This window comes from Danio rerio, chromosome 13 (assembly GCF_049306965.1).
Source record: "Danio rerio strain Tuebingen ecotype United States chromosome 13, GRCz12tu, whole genome shotgun sequence".
In the NCBI taxonomy this organism is placed as follows: Eukaryota; Metazoa; Chordata; class Actinopteri; order Cypriniformes; family Danionidae; genus Danio; species Danio rerio.
Window position 1 is genome coordinate 24,506,734 of NC_133188.1, and position 22,639 is coordinate 24,529,372.

Consider the following 22,639-nt stretch of genomic DNA (forward strand, 5'->3'; position numbering starts at 1 on the left):
GTATTTTTAAACTTCAGCTGATCAAAACATTATAAAATTGGTGAGTTACATTCTAAGTCGATCTCGTTTTGTTAAGTTGCAGTGCTGTATTTAAACCATAGTAATTGTAGTGTATTGAGTATGAGATAAGACATATCAGGAATGTATTTTGTGTTGGCCACCCATTACATAACCCTGAGATAATTTTTGGTTGGCTGTCTTTGTTTCTAATGAGTCTCCTGTTTTCGTTACTCCAGACTAGTTTAGTTAACAGAAAGAAAGAAGAAATGCTTGCATGTGTTTAAGGTTTTTCCGTATCGCAAACACAGCAGTAATCTGGTAGTGATTGTGTTGCTTTGGCTTTTTTCTGTGTTAATTATTGTGATCTCCAGATTGTAACAAAGAAATACTGGGACATGTCTCTAGACTAATAGTTTAGCCTTATAATCCTGTTTGAGCAGAATAACCTGTTTTGTCATAATTTTAGACATTACACTAGAGAATCATTCAATTCTGCTGTTCTGATGTCAGCTGCAGATATTAAGGAAGGGAGGTAGAAATTTTTAGAGTCTTTGTGTTTGATTTTCTTTTTTAAATACATGATTATGCCATCAAACTGTTGTATAGACAATGTCACACTCGTAGCAGTGCAATATGACTGTATAGCGTCACTGGTGGAACACTATAAGGCAACACACGTCTCCCACCAGTGCTGTGTCAGTAGATAGAGAATAACTGGCTATCGGAAATGATTAAGAAATTTAAATTGAAGCTGAGAAGTTGGAATTGACTGATAAATTGCTACTCTAACATTGTATCATAACTAGCCATAAGTAATAATTTTAGCTTGATTTGTATTGTCAATAGGACAATACAATAAGGACAATAAGGACAGCAGTTTCAGCTACTGAATGAAAAAGTCACCTTATTATAATTACCAGGTGAAGATTTAGATTCTTCTGAAAATTCATTGTAATTCTCCTCACATCTTGGCTTAGTGGAAATGCTGATGTGGTTGTTAAACTGGAATTTCCATTGTATTATGCACTGTATTCTTCACCTCTGATGAATAATCATTTCGCCTGTAACTCTTTATCTCATGTTAATCTATGCATTGCTTCCTAAGCTTTTAGTCTATCTCCAAATCTACGACTAATTAATGTTGGGTTGAAACATTGTGGCTGGATTGAGTATTCTGAGGATGAACAACCAAATGACTGTGAGTCTGCTCTGGGGCTTTCTTTACTTTAGATGTGAATCTGAACTGAATCTATTGCCATGGCAATCTCGATGCCACCCACTCATATGTGAAAGCTCACATGCACAAATGCATCCGAAAACTCATCCAAGCTCTGACTCTGATGTTGTCGGTGTAAGTAAATGGGGTTCAGCTGGTCGTTTGTAGCCTCAGGCTCTCTATGGGTAGAGAGTTTATGGTCTCTGGTGGGTTCATTTACATCTTTCTTTGCAGATCAGGAGTGCAGAAATGCATTAGTTTTGTTTTAAAGGTTCTTCAGCTGAAAACGTCCCCTCTCATTTTCTAGGTAAAGCATTAGCGTTGAAGTAGCAATGAACAGGAGCTCAGTGGGGTCTCATTAAACCTTATTGAGTTGGGTTGCTGAAAGATAAGATTAGATTTTGACACAACCACTGCATAAATCATATTTAAATCAAATTTAAGAAATGGTTATTTTGTGTTTTATAGCGATTCAGAGCTGTAATTCATGACTTTTGATGCACAGGGATTTAACCTAAATAGTGAGCCACCTCAGCACTTATTCAGTTTCTTGACTTTATGAATGATATCATCATGGCTATCTTTTTTCTGTCTACAGCTTTGATAATTTGTAAAGTTAAACAAAGGCAGCTACAAATTCCCATTCACTTTGACTTTATTTATATGTAATGAATACGGCAGATCAGACACATTATTATTATTATTATTATTCAACAAATAACAAACCATCAGCTTCACCCACCCAGAAAAGACTCGGTGGTCAGTTGTAATCCGATCCCAAGGTATTGTAGTGATAATTGGATTTATCAAATATTAAAATCAATATTTCGGTATTGATATTAATATTGATATTTTAATCTCCCGTAGGGGACCAAATGATGTAGATATAACAGATAACTAACTCCTTTTAAACGGGGCACCAGACAGCTTTCCACTGTCAAAATAATTAACAATAAAATATTGTTAGTTAAATTATACAAATGAGGAGTTTATTATCTGGCCAAATCTGAAGGATAATGAGATCGTTTGACTTGTAGAGCCTTTTTCTGTATTATCAACACAAGGAAGACACAAATGTAATAAATGTGTATTTATTAACAAAATAGTAATCAAGGGTAACTACAATTACTAAATGTACAATAAATGAAGTGCATAGGCAAGTGATGAAGGTGATTAAGTTAAGGTACGGTAAACCTTATTTTACAATAACAAAGAACTGAGCAAGTTTTTGTTATTAAAGAATATCAGTTTTAAACATCTAATTAATTAGAATATTTTATACTGAAACACACTATGCCAAGGTCTAATTTAAAGGGTTGGAAAGTGGAATATTTACGTTTCTGCCTTTGATGCAGTGGATGGAAGAAGTTGGATCTTCCTGCAGATCTTGAAGCATGAAACGAGCAGACTTGGCTCTCTTGAGCTTTGGGTGGAAGAAATCTGTAGTTTCTGGAACACGCAGACTGGAGATTTCTAGAAGTGGTGGTTCGATGTCGGGAACATGCCGACGTCTTTATCCTTGAGCGTAGAAATCTGTATCTTCTGGAACACGCAGAAATTGGAGATTTCTGGAGGTGGTGGTCTGATGTCGGGGACACGCCGACGTCTTTATCCTTGAGCGTAGAAATCGGTATCTTCTGCAACACGCAGAAATTGGAGATTTCTGGAGGTGGTGGTTCGATGCTGGGAACACGCCGATGCCTTTTCTTTGAAGGTAGAGTTCCTGGAAATCTGGGACACGCAGATTTTTGGAGGTGGTGGCCTTGATGCGATGGTTCAGACGCCTTGGAAAAAGCACTGTGAATCCAATTACCAAATCCTTGCTGGAACACGCAGCAAAAGGTCTGATGTCTAGGACAAAACCCCGCAAACCACCCTGAACCACACTTTGACCACTCTTCAACCACCTTTTAGGACACACTCTTTAGGACCCACACTTAACAGATTTTTTACCAGGCAATGTCTTTAATACTTTCTCTGGAAGGCGGTATTGAAGGATGTCACCTTTCAAATCCAGCATTGTGATTGGATGATCCTGTGAGTTGGTCACTGGGAGGTGTCATCCATAATGTGGCCTGCATTTGCATAGTCATAGTCCACTGGTTAACTATGATAATATTTAAGAGTCTTAAATATTTTCCTATGCATAATTCACTTTCCAAACCACATCTAATTTACCCAAGGCATTATTTGGAATAGATAGAGTCTAAACATCGCTATGTAATGTTGATCTTTACCCAAGCATTCATATATAAACCTTAATAAGCAAAGTTTCATACAGTGAAGTATTTCAAGCAGTGCATATTAAATATATACATGATCATTTGAATATACAGGTATATGACGTGAAATTTTCCATTTGTGTCTCTTTTGTGACATGCAAGTTTACTGATCCATGTGTATCTCTGAGTTTGAGACGATGTCAAAAGTTGATTGGATCAAGAAGCAAGTCCTGGACTCTTAACACCTTTGTCTTTCAGATAAACAAAAGACAGATGGTCACGGTCTCAATTGCCACTTTCTGATGAGCTTAAGAAAAGGGTCAGAGTTTAGTGGTAACTCTGCAGCATTTGTTTATATTGGAAATTAATTTCCACAAGTTCCTGGCTTTACCGCTGATCACTACATCCCCCCTCCTTGTTCGAATCGAGGACTGAAGTCGTTGGTCTGGACAATGGAATAAAGTAAAACAGGAACAAAACATACCACTTAACTTTCCCTTTTGACCATTGGCATAGCAGTAATATGACTGAATTTCCAAATAATTTAAGAACTATTTGAAGAGTTTATGTGGAAATGGAAATTTTATGCAAGGGGCTTAACAGTTACATGACAATGAGTTTTAGAAGTGAATACTGAAAAATGTTTGTCTGAAACGAAAGCATCTTTAGCAAGAAACCAAATTTGATAATGACATAATTTGGTGTTGCACTGTCAAGGATGTACACTGAGTGCACCTGCATATTATGCATAGTTCCTTTCTTTGCCCGACTGACCGATTCCTTAAACAAGTTCACTTGGTACCAAATATGACATGATGTCATGTGTTGCCATTTTATCAGGAGCGAAGCTCACTTTGGCATTAAGTAAAATTTGCATTCTTTTACAGACTAACTAATGGGTCAAGTCACATTCTATATGACATTCATTATCTTAATTACCCTGCTAATGGTATGGTAAGGTCTGTTTAAAATGTGAAGGTTCTGCCTGCTTCTGCAGCGGTACTACAGGTTCAATCAAACTATTCTTCTCTTTGGAAGGATGTCCTATAAGGAAAGATTGCAAGGCTGAAACTAGCAACAATTTTTACAACATTGGCTGTGATTTGCAATATTTTACATAAGGTGCCAAGTAACTAGTTTATGAGTGGTCTTGTCTGTTGGTTTGACCATCTAGAGGATTGTCAAAGGCATGAAGAAAAAATATCAGTTTGCATGTACAATTAGAGACTGATTGGAATATTTCAACTGAGACAAAGAATTATGACTCCTTTCCTGAATTAAAGGAATGTGATGACAGGGGCAATTAAAAGTCTGCTGACTTTGAAGGCCCTGTTCGTTTTAAGCTACTCCCCCCCTCCCTCCCTATGGCTGACATTCACTCTCTGAGGTGTGAATTAGGAGGGGAGGAAGGTGACCTGACCTGGTCAAGCAGAGGTAACCTGGTCTCTGTCTGTGGAGCTATGCTCCTCAGAATTAAGGCTTTTGAGGTGCTCTTGAAGCATGTTATGCATTTTTGATAATAAATCATCATCATGCCTACTTTCAAAACCTCTGGACTGCCTAATTCCATTACCCATATTCCAGTTGTTTCCTGGATCATCTCTCTTTCTTTTCTGTCTACTCTCCCTTCTGTCCTTATGCTGCCTTTTCTCTCCAGCAGAGGGCTTTTTGGCATTCTTGTCAAAGGACTTTGATTGGGGGAAGAATTTGTATTTGCTAGGAATCCTGTTTTGGTCAGGTTCTGACACTACATCCAAATGTGCGGGAAACTTTTTGTTCTTTCTGTCCTGTCCAGGTTCAGAAATGTAAGCATATTCTTTGTTCTTTCTATCTGCATTTACCTTCCCACTATCCCAAGCTCGTATTGCAAGTTGCCTCAACTCACTTGCCCAAGTCTTTTCAATGTTGAAAAGTGCGAGCTGTTTTCTAACTGTGGGGTAAAGGTTAGCAACAAACAGGTGCTTGAACAAAGGGTCTTCCTCCGCATCAGGATAATCTTTACCAGCAAAATACATCTCTCTTAAACGCTCATAGTACTCTCTAGGAGACTCATGGCGGCCTTGCTTGATTTTAAAAGCTGACAGACGAGAGGTATAGGGGTTTTCATGTAGAGTAAATTCTGCTGCAAGGGCTTTGCACAATTCATTGAAATCATTGGAAATTGCTGGACTCTGCCTGTCAATAAAACTATGGACAGCTTGTGTTGTTGTTGTCCTCAAAATGAAAAGTTTATCTGACATAGTAATGTCAGGGAGGTATGACAAGGCAAAATGGACATCTTTAAGGTACAGCTCAATGCTGTTTCCTGGTGTTTCAGGATTAAACACTTCAATGTCACATGCCAGTTCCTTAAGTAATGACAAATGATCGCTGGGAGGTGGCATACTTGGAGACTTAGGTTGAGATAGGACAGTATTATGAGAGTTGGATGCAACTTCATAGTTACTAAATGGGTCAGCACTTGGGCTTAGACCACTACGGGCTCTGACATTATCACTACCCTGATAACGCTTTCTGTTTTCAAAGCTACACAACAGGGGTTCCCTACCTGCTGAATCAAAGGAGCGGGGGTGCTCGGTTTGGGATTCAGGGTGCTTGGGGGAAAAATGTCTGGCTCCCTCAAATTCACTAATCTGGTCCACAATCCAATCCATTTCTCTTATCCAATCTTCCTTGTCCATTTCTTGCTTCTCTCTCAGCTCAGAAATGTCACGCAATGCTGATCTTACTTCAGCTTTGGTCCTAGTTTCTCTAGACCTCAGAGAATTTAACTCCTCTGTTTGTGCTGAAAAGTCAGTTTGGGTCTGGACAAGCTCTGTTTGCAGAGCGGCCATGTCAGTTTTCACACCTTCAAGCTGTTCTTCCTGACTCTCAGTTATAGCATGTAGGCTTTTTGTCTCTGAAGACAATCTACATATCTCAGCTTTTAGCTTCAAATTATCCCTACGCAAATCAGCCAGTTCGTTTTTGAGCTCCTCAAACTTCAAATATAAAACTTTGTTCTGATCTTGGGGGAGGGAAATATCCTGATTTGGTTGTACAGGTAAATTTTGTGCTAGGCTAAAAAGAAGCTTAAAAATGGAGCAGCTTTTACAGCTTGACTCATTGCTTCAACTGTTATATCAGCCATATTTATTTAATATATAAACTTGTGTTTTCTATATAAAATAAATGCACCCCCCAACCAAGGTAAACTGTGGAATGTTTAACACATAAGTGCCGGCTAGTCTACAACTAAGACAATGGGTGTCACACACTGAATGGGGCTTGATTAATTTAGCACTTATCACTGAATGGTCAGAGGTGTTAACGTTGCCTGACCGGTTTCACAAAGAAACTCTGAATTTAAATAGACTCAAAAGGTGAACCAAACCTTTGTTATACATGCAAGTAGCAATTCAGTTATAATTCAGAATTACAAGACTACGATTTACTGATTTTGAAATAAGAAAATCTCTGCCATAATAAAGTTGGTTCAGGACTTAATGGCAAATCACAAACTTTTATCACTTAATAAACACCCTATTCATAAATAGTACCAAGTATTTGAGCAGGGACAACAATCAAGTCAGGCTTAAAGGGAACCTGGCAACTGGTTACTGTCTAAATTTGATGACTGAAATAGTTTCCTGCTAAAGTTACCTCAATTGCAGTTTTATTAGTGCATAAACATTGTGTTGATAAAACAGAAGGCTCAATTTCAATCTAAGCCAGGCCTCACACGGGGCACCAAATATGTAGTGATAATTGGATTTATCAAATATTAAAATCAATATTTCGGTATTGATATTAATATTGATATTTTAATCTCCCGTAGGGGACCAAATGATGTAGATATAACAGATAACTAACTCCTTTTAAACGGGGCACCAGACAGCTTTCCACTGTCAAAATAATTAACAATAAAATATTGTTAGTTAAATTATACAAATGAGGAGTTTATTATCTGGCCAAATCTGAAGGATAATGAGATCGTTTGACTTGTAGAGCCTTTTTCTGTATTATCAACACAAGGAAGACACAAATGTAATAAATGTGTATTTATTAACAAAATAGTAATCAAGGGTAACTACAATTACTAAATGTACAATAAATGAAGTGCATAGGCAAGTGATGAAGGTGATTAAGTTAAGGTACGGTAAACCTTATTTTACAATAACAAAGAACTGAGCAAGTTTTTGTTATTAAAGAATATCAGTTTTAAACATCTAATTAATTAGAATATTTTATACTGAAACACACTATGCCAAGGTCTAATTTAAAGGGTTGGAAAGTGGAATATTTACGTTTCTGCCTTTGATGCAGTGGATGGAAGAAGTTGGATCTTCCTGCAGATCTTGAAGCATGAAACGAGCAGACTTGGCTCTCTTGAGCTTTGGGTGGAAGAAATCTGTAGTTTCTGGAACACGCAGACTGGAGATTTCTAGAAGTGGTGGTTCGATGTCGGGAACATGCCGACGTCTTTATCCTTGAGCGTAGAAATCTGTATCTTCTGGAACACGCAGAAATTGGAGATTTCTGGAGGTGGTGGTCTGATGTCGGGGACACGCCGACGTCTTTATCCTTGAGCGTAGAAATCGGTATCTTCTGCAACACGCAGAAATTGGAGATTTCTGGAGGTGGTGGTTCGATGCTGGGAACACGCCGATGCCTTTTCTTTGAAGGTAGAGTTCCTGGAAATCTGGGACACGCAGATTTTTGGAGGTGGTGGCCTTGATGCGATGGTTCAGACGCCTTGGAAAAAGCACTGTGAATCCAATTACCAAATCCTTGCTGGAACACGCAGCAAAAGGTCTGATGTCTAGGACAAAACCCCGCAAACCACCCTGAACCACACTTTGACCACTCTTCAACCACCTTTTAGGACACACTCTTTAGGACCCACACTTAACAGATTTTTTACCAGGCAATGTCTTTAATACTTTCTCTGGAAGGCGGTATTGAAGGATGTCACCTTTCAAATCCAGCATTGTGATTGGATGATCCTGTGAGTTGGTCACTGGGAGGTGTCATCCATAATGTGGCCTGCATTTGCATAGTCATAGTCCACTGGTTAACTATGATAATATTTAAGAGTCTTAAATATTTTCCTATGCATAATTCACTTTCCAAACCACATCTAATTTACCCAAGGCATTATTTGGAATAGATAGAGTCTAAACATCGCTATGTAATGTTGATCTTTACCCAAGCATTCATATATAAACCTTAATAAGCAAAGTTTCATACAGTGAAGTATTTCAAGCAGTGCATATTAAATATATACATGATCATTTGAATATACAGGTATATGACGTGAAATTTTCCATTTGTGTCTCTTTTGTGACATGCAAGTTTACTGATCCATGTGTATCTCTGAGTTTGAGACGATGTCAAAAGTTGATTGGATCAAGAAGCAAGTCCTGGACTCTTAACACCTTTGTCTTTCAGATAAACAAAAGACAGATGGTCACGGTCTCAATTGCCACTTTCTGATGAGCTTAAGAAAAGGGTCAGAGTTTAGTGGTAACTCTGCAGCATTTGTTTATATTGGAAATTAATTTCCACAAGTTGCTGGCTTTACCGCTGATCACTACAGTATTTACGACTCACATAGAGATCTTCTATAAGCTCCTTGCTCAGGACTGATGCTTTTAATGTAAACTTTTATTCTCTTTATAATCAGGTAACTTGCAACAAGTCTCTGGCTCATGTAATAAAATTATGGTTTTAATACTTCTGCAATCAATTTTTAACTCTACCGCAGCTAAACAATATCATCATGGTTGATGTCTCTGCAAAGCTAATTTTGGTGTACTGAATGATTGTTTACATTTTATGTTAGTACATGTGCAACCTATTAACATTCTGAGAAGCTTTGAACATTTCTGCATCAGTTTACACCAAGAATGCCTATGCAGATCACCCCGCTTTGGAACAGACTATAAAACGTGCCTGGGGGGAGTTAACTTCTCATTGGTCAACTCGGCTCCAGAGAGTGGGTACAAAACCATCCTTAGAAAAGCCTGTGACCTAAAAGCTGATTTATAATTCTGCGTCAAGTGCACGCGTATGCTATGGCGCAGCCTACGTGTTGACGCATAGCCCTACGCCGCGGCCGTCAGCGTCGCTGACGCACATCTCTCAAAAATGTATCTACACATTGCAACGACGCTTAGCGCAAGCTCTATGATTAGTCGGCTTGGTAGCGCTGACGAGTCGGGGCAGGACCGAGCCGCGCAAACCAGATGGAGCGATTGTTTACAAGTGTGGAGTCCCGGGAAGGAGCTCTGGATGGCAAGTTTTGTTTTGTTCTGTAGTTATTTTGGTGAATGTAACTTAAAAGTAATATAAGAGTCATGTAACATATTACTATTACATATTACTAGAGACAGTAATATTGTAAGGTAAGGGATTACTTTTAAATAACAGTAACAAGTAATCTGTAATGTATTACAGTTTGGAAGTAATTTGCTCAACAATGACAAAGCCCCTTGTCTGGTCATGAGATGATGTGAAGACCATTTTACCTAGAGTGGAGCATCTGGCAAAGATCTTATCAACGTCGATACACAGGTCCTAAAACTATTGAACAACACCTATTCTTGCCATAGGAAATTATTAATAAACATTTTTAATCCACTTTGATCCAAATGCTGAACACTGTACTGCAGTGTTTCTCAACAACGTTCCTGGAGGACCACCAACACTGCATGTTTTGTATGTCTCCTTTGTCTGTCACACCCATTACAGGTCTTTCAGTCTCTGCTAATGAACTGATGATCTGAATCAGTTACAGTATATTAATGTGTTTGGTTAAGGAGAAAAAGTGCAGAGCTGGTGGTCCTCCAGGAACGTGGTCGAGAAACACTGCTGTACAGCATCCTATTAACATGCTTGCTGAAAAGTTATGAAATGTATTAATATTAAACTAATTGATATTAATATCCAGCCTGTCTTTTATGTTTTTTGCCTGTCATTCATTATGGTTCTCCTTTTTATGATTATTGAAAACAGAATATTTAGCCAATTCAATTTCAGCTAAGTGTCAAAATAAGTTTAGTGATGAAATGGCAAAGATCACAAAGGCCCAACCAAGCGTCTCTTTCACCCATAACAGGGCAGAATGTGCATGACAGGACCTTCTAGCTGGAGCTCAGGGATTTTGCTGCCATCTGGCTGAGGAAAGCTTCAATTCGACATCGCCTCACCAGGGAATGACACGAATAACAGTAGAACATCAGAGCAAATGCAGTCATATTCACCATTCTGCATTCCTGCACAGAAGTTCACTCTCACAGCAATCTTCCTTTCTCATCCTATGATCACAATTGATCATTTTTGTGCTCTGCATCTTTTCTTCTTCACACTGTACACTCACTGTGTGTGAATGTCTGAAATTGCCATCAATATCAGTGCAGACAGTTTAGAAAAGTGTGGAGAAATGTTTCTGTTTTTCTATCTGAAATGTTTTTTTTTTTTTTTTCTGTGTGACACAAACTAGCATGGACATGTTCGCTCCAACTGGAAGATTGGGTTCTTTCTATCTCAAATGACCCATGTGATGTGAAAGCTTTGTTTGATCTGTTCAGTCCAGCATGTTTAGTATTTAACTTCTGCTCAGCATGTTTTCTTTGAGTACACTTACAGAAACTTTTAATGAGCAAGAGAACATTTGTGTTGAACAGGTGATACTCAGCATAATGAAAGCGACAACAGCCCACTCACATATTTAACTTTATATGCAGATTTTTCTCTTTTCTTTTTCGATCTGCTGTATTAAAGGATGGATTTACTCATATGTTGGATTTCAAATAGCCAGATGATGAAAACTGGCAGCTCATAGGCTTGACTGGTTTGAGCACCTGTATGCAATTAAGGAGGGAAAAATGCATTTTACAGCCTAACAGCATGTCTGAACTGAATGTGAGTGCTGCATTTTTATTTATTTCATTTTATTTTAATTATTTGTCTGTATTCAATCAATTTGTATGTATTCAAACAATTATATTATATACATATACAGTTGGTCGACGTAGTGGCGCAGTGTGTCGCTGGTTCGAGCCTCGGCTCAGTCTATGTTTGTGTGTGGAATCTGCATGTTCTCCCTGCGTTCGCGTGGGTTTTCTCCAGGTGCTCCGGTTTCCCCCACAGCCCAGACATGCGGTACAGGTGAATTGAGTAGGCTAAATTGTCCTTAGTGTATGAGTTTGTGTGTGAATGAGTGTGTTTGAGTGTGTTACCCAGAGATGGGTTCCGGCTGGAAGGGCATCCGCTGTGTAAAAACGTGCTGGAAAAGTTGCTGGTTCATTCTGCTGTGGCGACCCCAGATTAATAAAGGGACTAAGCCGACAAAAAAATGAATGAATGAATATATACAGTTGAAGTCAGAATTATTAACCCCACTCTATTTTTTTTTCTTTTTAAAATATTTCCCAAATTATGTTATACAAAGCAAGGAAATTTTCACAGTATGTCTGATAATATTTTTTTTTATGGAGAAAGTATATTTGTTTTATTTCTGTCAGAATAAACGCAGGTTTAAATTTTTTAAACATCATTTTAAGGACAATTTTTTTTAGCCCCTTTAAGCTATATTTTTTCTGATAGACTACAGAACAAATCATCGTTATACAATAACTTGCCAAATTACCCTAACCTGCCTATAACCCAATTAACCTAGTTAAGCCTTTAAAAGTCACTTTAAACTATATAGAAGTGTCTTGAAAAATATCTAGTAAAATATTATTAATTGTCATCATGGCAAAGATAATACAAATCAGTTATTAGAAATAAGTTATGAAAACTATTCTCTCTGTAAAAGATAAATTGAGGAAAAAATAAACAGGGAGATTAATAATTCAGGGGGGCTAATAATTCTGACTTCAACTGTATATATATATATACACACACACATATATATACACACACATAAAAGGCCACTTTACTAAGTACACCTTATTAATAAGGGGTTTGACCACTTTTGCCTGCAGAACTGTCTCAACCCTTCCTGGCATAGATTGAAGATGGTACTGGAAATGTCATTTAGAAATTTTGGTCCATATTGATATGATAGCATCCCACATATTTGTCGGCTGCACATCCATGATGTTCCCTTTCAACCACATTGCAAGGATGCACTATTGAATTGAACACTGTTGACTGTGGAGGCCATTTGAGAACAGTGAACTCATTGCCATTTTCAAGAAACCAGTCTAAAATAATTCACATTTTATGACATTATTATATTATCCTGCTGGAAGTAGCCGTCAGAAGATGGATACACTGTGGTCATAAAGGGATGGATATGGTCAGCAACAAGGCTGTGGCATTAACAATTGCTCAATCCGTACTAATGGGTCCAAAGTGTGCCAAGAAAATATCCCCCACACCATTAAACCACCACCACCTGCCTGAACCGTTGATACAAGGCAGGATAGATCCATGCTTTCATGTTGTTTATGTCAAATTCTGACCCTACCATCCAAATTTTGCAGCAAAAATCGAGACTCATCAGACCAGGCAAGGCATTTGCAACCACAGAACTGCCGCTCACTGGATATTTTCTCTTTTTCAGACTATTTTCTGTTAACCCTAGAGATATTTGTGGGTGAAAATCCAAGTAGATCAGCAGTTTCTGAAAAATCCAACAACCATGACACTTTTAAAGTCCCTTAAATCACCCTTTTCTCCCTATTCTGATGCTCGGTTTGAACTGCAGCAGATCGGCTCGACCATGTCTACTCGCCTAAATGCATTGAGTTGCTGCCATGTGATTGGTTTATTTGAAATTTGCGTTAACGAGCAGTTGTACAGGTGTACCTAATAAAGTGGCCGGTGAGTGTATATTCGAGTATATATCGGACAAAGTATAGGTCTTAAGCATTTGTCAGTGATCACTTAACATACAATTTGACACACTTATATTATAATTATAATTACTATTTATCCAATTGCACTTTTTTTTATTTAATTAGATACAGAAGCACAAACACAAATGCAGTAAAGCAGTACTATTTTGAGTCACATGTTATTTAATGTAAAATTGAGAGTATTAACAAACCATTAACTTTCAGCTCAATAGACCACTAATTAGCTGCTTAATCGTCATTAGTAAGGTGCTAGTTTGTTTTAGCTTTTGGGTAGGGTTAGAAAAAAATAAGATAATACTTTATAAGTGCTAATAAACAGTTAATATCTTATTAATAGGCCAGTAATAAAATAGTTCCCAAATGGTATTAAATGTCACTTAAACTAAAGTGTTACCCTATTGTGAAATATAATTACAGGTAAAAATATGTGTTTTCTGTTTTAGTGTAATTTTTCTATGTTTTGGCAAATTAACAATCAATCATAATTGATATTAATTTGCTGATTTAATGTTACAAAAGAATTCTGATTATCATCAATGTTAAACCGCAGTGGTTTGCTTAATATTAGTTGAAATATCTTTGTTGCCATGTTTCCTTCCTGTCAGTCTGTTCCTGGTTTTATTGTAGCATTAAAAATACAAGTTTTAGTATTATATGCCATAAAAGAACTGTTTATATCTAAAACTGTTCATAGAACCCTTTGTCTGTGTTTGCCGACTATAAAGTGCTATAAAGAAAGGATGATCAGTGCAAAAGCTGAGGAGACACTATTGAACAGCAAAGATTTGGAGTAAATAATTTTTCCATTGTCATATTCAAGTTTCATCTTTAAGGTCTGTGTGACAGCTTATGAAATGTGTCTGGGACGTGCAAAATGGAATCCACAGGACAAATGGAATCCATCTTACTTCTGACAGGGAGATGTCAGTGGAGGTGTGTCTGTCTACTGACAAAATAAAGGAAAAATGAATAGGAAGAAATGAAACGCCTTTCTACAGTAGTCGATTCAGACTCAGTGAGCAAGTGTGTGTGTGTGTCTGTGTGTGTGTGTCTGTGTGTTTGAGAGAGGGAGAGATTGGGGCACCGAAGGACGCATGGTTCAAGAACTCTGAAGGACATCGTCACTGCTTGATGAGCAAGAGAAAGAGGATGGGGACAGGAAATCTCTGCTCCATCCCCCATCTTCAAGGCTGATTTTATTTTTTGATGAGATATGTCAAGTTCTCCATTACAAAGTAAGATTTTGAAAGGTGTCCTCCTTGAGATAAAGCGATATCATCTTCTGATTGGCAATGTCGTGACCCTACAACCAAACGCCTTATCAGCTTTTGCAGGCCTAGGAACTGGAGGTCACGCTCTCTCTATCTGAAATTGAATGTATTTAATTTTAATTGGAACTCTATACTGGTTCTATACTGCCCTGCAAAGGTATGATGGAGTAACTATGCAAACACTTTTAAATGTTTTTTTTTTTTTTTTTTACCATCCATTCAAACATTTTGGTAGATTAATTGATTTACTATTACTCTAAAAACGGGACAATACTGAACCAGGAGACTTTGTCACAAGACGGGACATACACTCAACCGGCCACTTTATTAAAGACACTTGTCCAACTGCTTGCAGCAACTCAATGCATTTAGACATGTAGACTTGGTCAAAACAATCTGCTGCAGTTTAAATTGATTGAGCAACAGAATGGGGAAGAAAGGTGATTTAAGTGACTTTGTCTGAGTATTTCTGAAACTTCCAATCTACTGGGATTTTCATGCAAGAAAAACTTAAGGGTTTACAGAGAATAGTCAGAAAAAGATAAAATATCCATTGAGTAGCAGTTCTGTGCATGCAAATGTCTTGCCTGGTCTGATGAGTCTTAATTTCTTCTGCAACATTCGAATGGTACGGTAACAATTTGGTGTAAACAACATGAAAGTATGGATCCATCCTGCTTTGTATCAATGGTTTAGGCTGGTGGGGGTTGTTATGTAATGGTGTGGGGGATATTTTCTTGGCACACTTTGGGCCCATTAGTGCCAATTGAGCAGTTGTCAACGCCACAGCCTACCTGGGTATTGTTGCTGACCATGTCCATCCTTTTATGACCACAGTGTACCCATCTTCTGATGGCTACTTCCAGCAAGATAACACTCCATGTCATAAAGCGTGAATCATCTCAGACTGGTTTCTTGAACATGACAATGAGTTCAATGTACTTAAATGGCCTTCACAGTCACCAGAACTCAATACAATAGAGCACCTTTAGGATGTGGTTGAACGGGAGATTCGCATCACGGATGTGCAGCCGACAAATCTGCATGATGCTAACATGTCAATATGGACCAAAATCTCCATATTGAGTTCCTTGTTGGGTTTCCTCCAGGTGCTCTGGTTTCCCCCACAGTTGAAAGTCATGCACTATAAGTGAGTTGAACAAACTAAATTTTCCGTAGTGTATGAGTGTGAATGAGTCTGTATGGGTGTTTCTCATTACTGGGTTGCGGCTGGAAAGGTATCCGCTGCGTAAAACATATGTTGGAATAGTTGCCGGTTCATTTCGCTGTTAAGATCTCTGAAATAGAGACTAAGCCGAAGAAAAATGAATGAATGAATGAATAATTGACTAAATTCTGATTTGTCACAGTGCTCAAATCAGGGTTATTATAATTTGCTGACATTAAATAAAATAAAGCAATAGTGAATTATTTTACTTTTGTTATTTGACAAGGTAAGATTTGTCATGTTAATTTAATTTAACTAAATATATTAAAATAACTAATATGGATAAATGGATGGACGGACGGATGGTTGGGTGGATGAACGGATGGATGGACTATGGACAGACGGACGAAAGAACTAACGAATGAACGAACGAACAAAAGAATGAACGAACTAATGAATTAACCAACGAACAAACCAAAGAACCAACCAACAAGCAAGTGCATGAAGGAATGAATGAACAAATGAATGAACAAATGAATTAACAATTAAGGTATCTTACTGATACTGAAATAGCATTTTCAATATTTATTAATTAACCATATGGCTGGAAATTTTTGAAAGAAAAAAGAAAAGAAGGTTGTTTACAGGCATATCTCTTTTATTTGCAGACATCTCTGTTAACCCTGAAAATACAATGCAATGGAGCTCAAAAATAGAATGTAAAACATCTGTTAATATAAAATAAATACAAATAAATTGTTTCATATTAATTCAAAACATTCTGTACTATTTTTGTTTAAATATTTCAGTATAATAGATAGCTGCATAATTAAAAATGTCAAAGGAATCCTCTTTTTCCATTTAAACTACATTTGTAAACTAAAAAGAAATTGAATCTGTGGCCAATTTGTTTTATTTATTCTCTCTGTGTTAGAGTGTGAGATTGTTATTTTCTTTCGATTAAGGTAAAGCTAGCAAACCTGTGAATGACTACAATGGGTGCCAACCCAAAAACTGACATTATTCACAGCATTAGTCCGGCAGCATTAGTCTTTATTCTTATGTTGTATAGGGCTAAGCCTAAGGATTTACAAGGCATTTCAAGGCTATTGGGTGCAATTACATTTAACAAAAGTGAACGCAATCACCCCACTTCTCCTTGATATAGAGATAGATACTGCCAGTATCCGGAAAGAGTGTTTAAACTTCTCCGTGGTAGGACAGATAAATACCTGAGACAGTCTCATTCAGTAGATTAATGTTTCATCGCTAGCCATCGTCCCAGGTCGACTTCAGGGGACAGTAAGTACAATCAGAGGCACATTCCCCCTGAACCTGTGGCTGAGGCAATTTAATACCAGTGTTTTTCTCAAGGACGACAAGAGAAGCATCAGTAGCCTTTTCCATCCGTCTCCCTGTCTCGGGGACACAAACCGATCTAGTCTGAGATGCCGAACAGTGTAGAAATTCAGAACTTCAATGTACACTCGCCAACACTTGATTAGGAACAACTGTTCAACTGTTAATGCACATGTCTAATAAGTAAGGGTGTAAAGGTACACTGAAATCCCAATTTCAACACCAGCTCATTCTGATAATGTACCCCTGTGTTCGCTGCTGGAGAGTGCAAATTATGTAGCCAGAGCTACATATGGCTGCATTTCCTCTTTAAAATGAACACTACAGAGCGGTTTGACGTTGCTCCTTTTATCGCTTACCAGCTGACCGCTTACCCCCACATGGACAGCTTTCTTGCTGTTACCAGTTTGTCCAGTAGCTTTACACGAATGTTGGTGGACTTGAGATGCAAAGGGGAGTTGACCGTGAAGACAGGATTTGAGTTGGTGAGTTGGTGAAAAACACTTCCAAAAACAGATGTTGGCGGGTCAGTCGTTGCTTTTTAAAATACTATTGGTTGACTTTAGGGAAAGGGGAGGGTGGGGGGGGTTGGCTGGTTGGTCAGTTAGTGAGTTGACAGTGGCCCCTGGTGAAATTATGCAGGGAGAGAAGATGCAAATTGCATTTGCCAGAGAAATTTGAGGTCTGAAAAAGCATAAACAGCAGTCTCAGGCGGATTCGCAAAATCAAAAACTGCAAAAAGCCTAGCTCCTGGAATGTATATTGCTTGCTCCAGAAATGTATATAGGGGTATGCAATCAGAATTTGCCTGGGTTACACGGTTCGGTACATACCTCAGTTTTTGGGTCATGGTTCAATACTTGTACGGTACATCAGGAATAAGTTACACATTTCTGGTGATTACTTTTCCATTTACTTTAAACAGGCAGAAATGTTTTGTCACTATCAGAACAGAACTGAAGAGACCTGAAGAGCTTCTTGTGAAGCAAAAACATTAACTGTATTCAATTTAAGATTCAGTAAGCTTTAAAACTGAAATCTCTTTTAATGAAAATGCTACAACTGTGTCCATCCATAAAACCAGGTGCAGTGGACAACTGTTCAATATTATGTTTGTTCATAGAGAAGAGACTCACTTACAGACTGACTTACATGCTCACTGGATGAGACAGTGTCTTACAGTATATTTGCATTGATTGATGGACGTGCATGGCCGTAATACGCTCCTGTCTTCTGCAGAACTGTATTTTTTTAGATAGATGCCGCCTGAAGATAAAATGATATCAACTTTCATCCTTAGCAGCACTTATCATTTGTCTTATAGGGTGCACTCACACTATGCTATCTGAACTGTGCATTCCCGGTTCGTTTACAAGTGTGAAAGCTCTGAATTGATCCCAGGTGCAGTACAGTTGACTGGCCCTGGCCCAATTTGAAGAGGTGTGCCAGAGCACAGTTCGGTTGGACTTTGGCACCTGTAGTGTGAGTGCAAAGCTTGACTGAGCCTGAAACTGAAGATGCAACATCACTTTTAAGGGAGTGTTTCAAATAGATTTATTAATCCTTCTTTCTTTTCAATGAACACAAACTGTCATAGTTAATTAAAGATGCAAACTCTTGCTGCACATCAGCTGCACCTTCAGCAAACCTTTTAATACTTGCAGCATGATGACCTTTATGATTATTTAAGAATGTCAAAAGTTCTAGATCTGTTCTGCAAAATATTTGACTGTGTGTCACTGCATTCCAAAGGCTAAAACGATATAAGTAAAGCAATCTCTAATGTGGTAAACAAGAGCGCTTTTCTTTCTGTTAAACTGAACAGTCGCATCATCTATGATGTAAGCGTGCTCTGGTCCGGAAAGCAAAATGCAGTGTGAGTGCAGGCCGATGGGGGAGAAAGGAGAGGGAACAATCATGCTTTGGCATGGTTCAAGGCAACTTTACCTCGTGTGAGTACACCCTTACTCTCAATTCCAGACCGGCTTACCAGCCAGAACTTGGAGACAGAATTAGTCTTGCGAACTTCAGTTTATGGTAGCAAGTTGACATGACAACAGCAACATGCAAAAACCATGCCTGAGAGCTGCGTCTCTTGGTTTCCGAAGCAAAGATGTGATCTTTGTGAATGGCTCCTCAATTGTTGCACTGCTGTGGTCTTTTCTGTGTAACTTCAGTGATTGCACATCTGGACTGACTGTGTTTGTGGTGGAATTTGCTTGAACCAAACTATGAACCTTGTAGCATGACGGTTAGAAAAGAATACATAATGTCACACCCTTACTAATAAGCCAATCTTAATCTCTAACTCATAATATTTAGGCATGTAGACCAGATTAAAAAATAGTTCACCCAAAAATGAAAATAACACTATCATTTATTCACCCTTAATCCATCCTCTGTGACGAAACACAGTCAAATTAGTTTTAAATTTGGATTGTGGCTTTAATTTTGAAGCTTCTAAAGGAGCATAGATCCATCATTAAACTAACTCGCCAGGGAGTTAAGGCATGTCTTAACAAGCATGATTCAATGTGTTTTTGTAACAATGTGCTTTTGTAACCCCTTGGTGGTGTACGGGTTAGTTTAACAAATTTATGTGCTTTTGGAAACTTCTAAATGAACGCCGGGATCTCACATCACTATACAGCATGGAAGAGTTAGTATAAAATTCAAGGGTACTCTGACTGTTCATTTGTCAGAAGAAAGTCAGATACACCAAGGATGGCTTGAGGCTGAGCAGCGGCAGTTCTGTGGGTGAAAATGCCTTGTTCATGCTAGAGGTCAGAGAAGAATGATCCAACTGAGCTGATAGAAAGGCAACAGTAACTCAAATAACAACTTTTTTTTTTTAAACCAAGGTCTGCAGAGAAGCATCTATCGTCTGCTAGAGTATCTGAATGGTAGGGTTAGGATTTGATATAAACAGCATGAAAGCAAGGATCCATCCTGCCTTGTATAACCAATTCAGGCACTGGTGGTGAAAATGATTTTCTTGGGACACTTTTGGCACCTGATGACGAGTTCACACTGCACAGTTTTAGCTTCTATTTTCACCCGCTCACAGGTTTTGCGAAAATCAGAGACAAATGCTCAAAGGCAAATTGGTGAATGACAGTCACGCAGTATGAAATATCAAATACGTGATCAGAGAGAGTCGCTGATGTGTTGCTGATGCCTGTGAAATATTTTTTTTCATGCTAAATATCAGGATCTGTTGATGATTTAAAATCCTGCTTTGTGAAATGAGTTCTGACTGAAAATTCATTGGCAATGACCTAAAGCCAATGAGAATGTTAATAAATATGGCAGCAGGGAATTCGGGGAGGATTTATACAATCTCAAGAACATGGAATAAGTAATGAGAAAGGCTCCTCTATCTTTTTGGACCCAACAAGTGAAGGAAATTTTGTAAAAATTTTGGCAGGAGTACTCCTGTCTTTTTGATGTTTTGTCTGAGCTGTAGCCTACCACAATGGGGTACCATTTTCAGTCTTGCACGAGTACACTGATTGCATAAGTGATCTTGTATTATTTTCTTATTATTTCTACCATGCGTTTGATTCTGAAATATCACAGTTTGCAAGTCAGACACATTTGTTTGTGACATTAGTTTGTGACATCTTTAAATTGTGCAGTGTGAACTCAGCATTAGTTTCAACAAAGCATTTTTTATGATAATATCTTACATATGAATAAACATAAACGAAGAACATTTTAGCACACATTTGTGGAGATGGTAAAATCAACATGAAAGTTTGGGGTCAGTTTTTTATTATAATTATTTATTTTTTTATTTAATTATTTAAATAAAATTTTTCTGTTTATCAAGGCGGCATTTATTAAATGTAAAAAATGGTTAAATTGTTAAATATTTATTTATTAAATATTTATTTTTTACTTTTTGCATGTAGTTTCAAATTAAATTATTACTCCAGTCATTATTGCTTTGATTACTATTACCATTAATAATAATAATAGGTCACACTTTATTTTGAGGGTCCGTTTTATGAATTTAAGTTACAGTGCACCCACATGCCAACTAATTCTCATTAAATTATAAGTAGACTGTTAGCGTTGGGTTAGGGTTAGTGTAAGTTGAGATGTATGCAAAGTTTCTTATTGTCAGTTAAATGTCTGTTAAAGAACCAATATCAACAGATATTAAGCAGACAGTCTACTAATACTCAAATGGACCATCAAAATAAAGTATTACCTAATAATAATAATAATAATAATAATAATATTAATACATATTACAGTGTTTTCTGAAGGATCGTGTGATTCTGAAGATTGGAGTAATGAATCTGAAAATTCATGTTTAAATTCGCTGTAATAAATTAATTAATTAAATGATTACTTTTGAACAGTTATTAGTTAAAGTGCAATAACATTTTAGATTTTTACAATTTTTACTGTATTTTGATTTTAAAAATCCAGCCTTTGTGAGCAGGATAAGCTTATTTTAAAAATTGTACTGACCAGAAAGACCAGTATATGTTGACCAGTATATATGTTAATTTAATTTAATTTTATTTCATTTTAAGGTAGATTGGCAAAACATGGGATACACCATCGCCAGGTCACCCTAGTCAGTGCTGACTTTGACTTTGAATCCCAGGTTGCTGACCTTTTCTGATCCATCCCAATTACCACACTTCAAATTTATGCTTTTACCTCATGTCTCATGACATTGCTTTAAAATTGCTTTCAAAACACAATTTACTCTACAAATACAAAATAAAATAAAAAATAAATAAATAATTTTTACTTGAGCATATAATTTAAAAAATGTGTTTTGGGCTTTAATTACCATTTAAATACCACAATATGCCTAAATATTGTTGCTGACCATGTCTATCTCATATGTAGTATGGTACTGTATGGTACGGGTCACCTGTATCAGGCTTGCATTTCACTGCCAATGGTGCCCTTTTGATGTGCGTGGTGTGCTACAGAAAGTTTCAATCGATGTCATTCTCTCTTCTGGAATTGTCAAAGTAAAGCTGTTTGGGTCACTTCACACAAAACAGATGCTTTATGCACATACTGTAAACACTTGTGTATAAATGTTCATTATTAGCCTTTTTATGAACATGATTTGATTATAGCTGCAGATCAATGACAGTGTAAAATAGACTACTACAACGTCTGCTATTATATAAAATAAATAAAGATATGCAAAATATATATACACATACAGACCCTTACAGTCTCTGATATGTGACTAATTACAGATAAACTACTTACAGCATACATTCCTTCATTCATTTTCTTGTCGACTTAGTTCCTTTATTAATCCAGGGTCGCCACAGCGGAATGAACCGCCAACTTATCCAGCAGGTTTTTACGCAGCGGATGCCCTTCCAGACACAACCCATCTCTGGGAAACATCCACACACACATTCACACACACACTCATATACTACGGACAATTTAGCTTACCCAATTTCCCTGTACCGCATGTCTTTGGACTGGGGGGGGAGACCGGAGCACCCAGAGGGAGAACATGCACACTCCACACAGAAACGCCAACTAAGCCAAGCCTCAAA

General features: G+C 37.6%; 1 protein-coding gene across 5 annotated transcripts in view; it reads left to right on the top strand.

Moving 5' to 3' along the window:
- The window catches only part of nrg3a (neuregulin 3a), a 600,542-nt gene that overhangs the window by 524,774 nt on the left and 53,129 nt on the right, over nt 1–22,639 (top strand). The gene's annotated exons all lie outside the window — the stretch shown is intronic.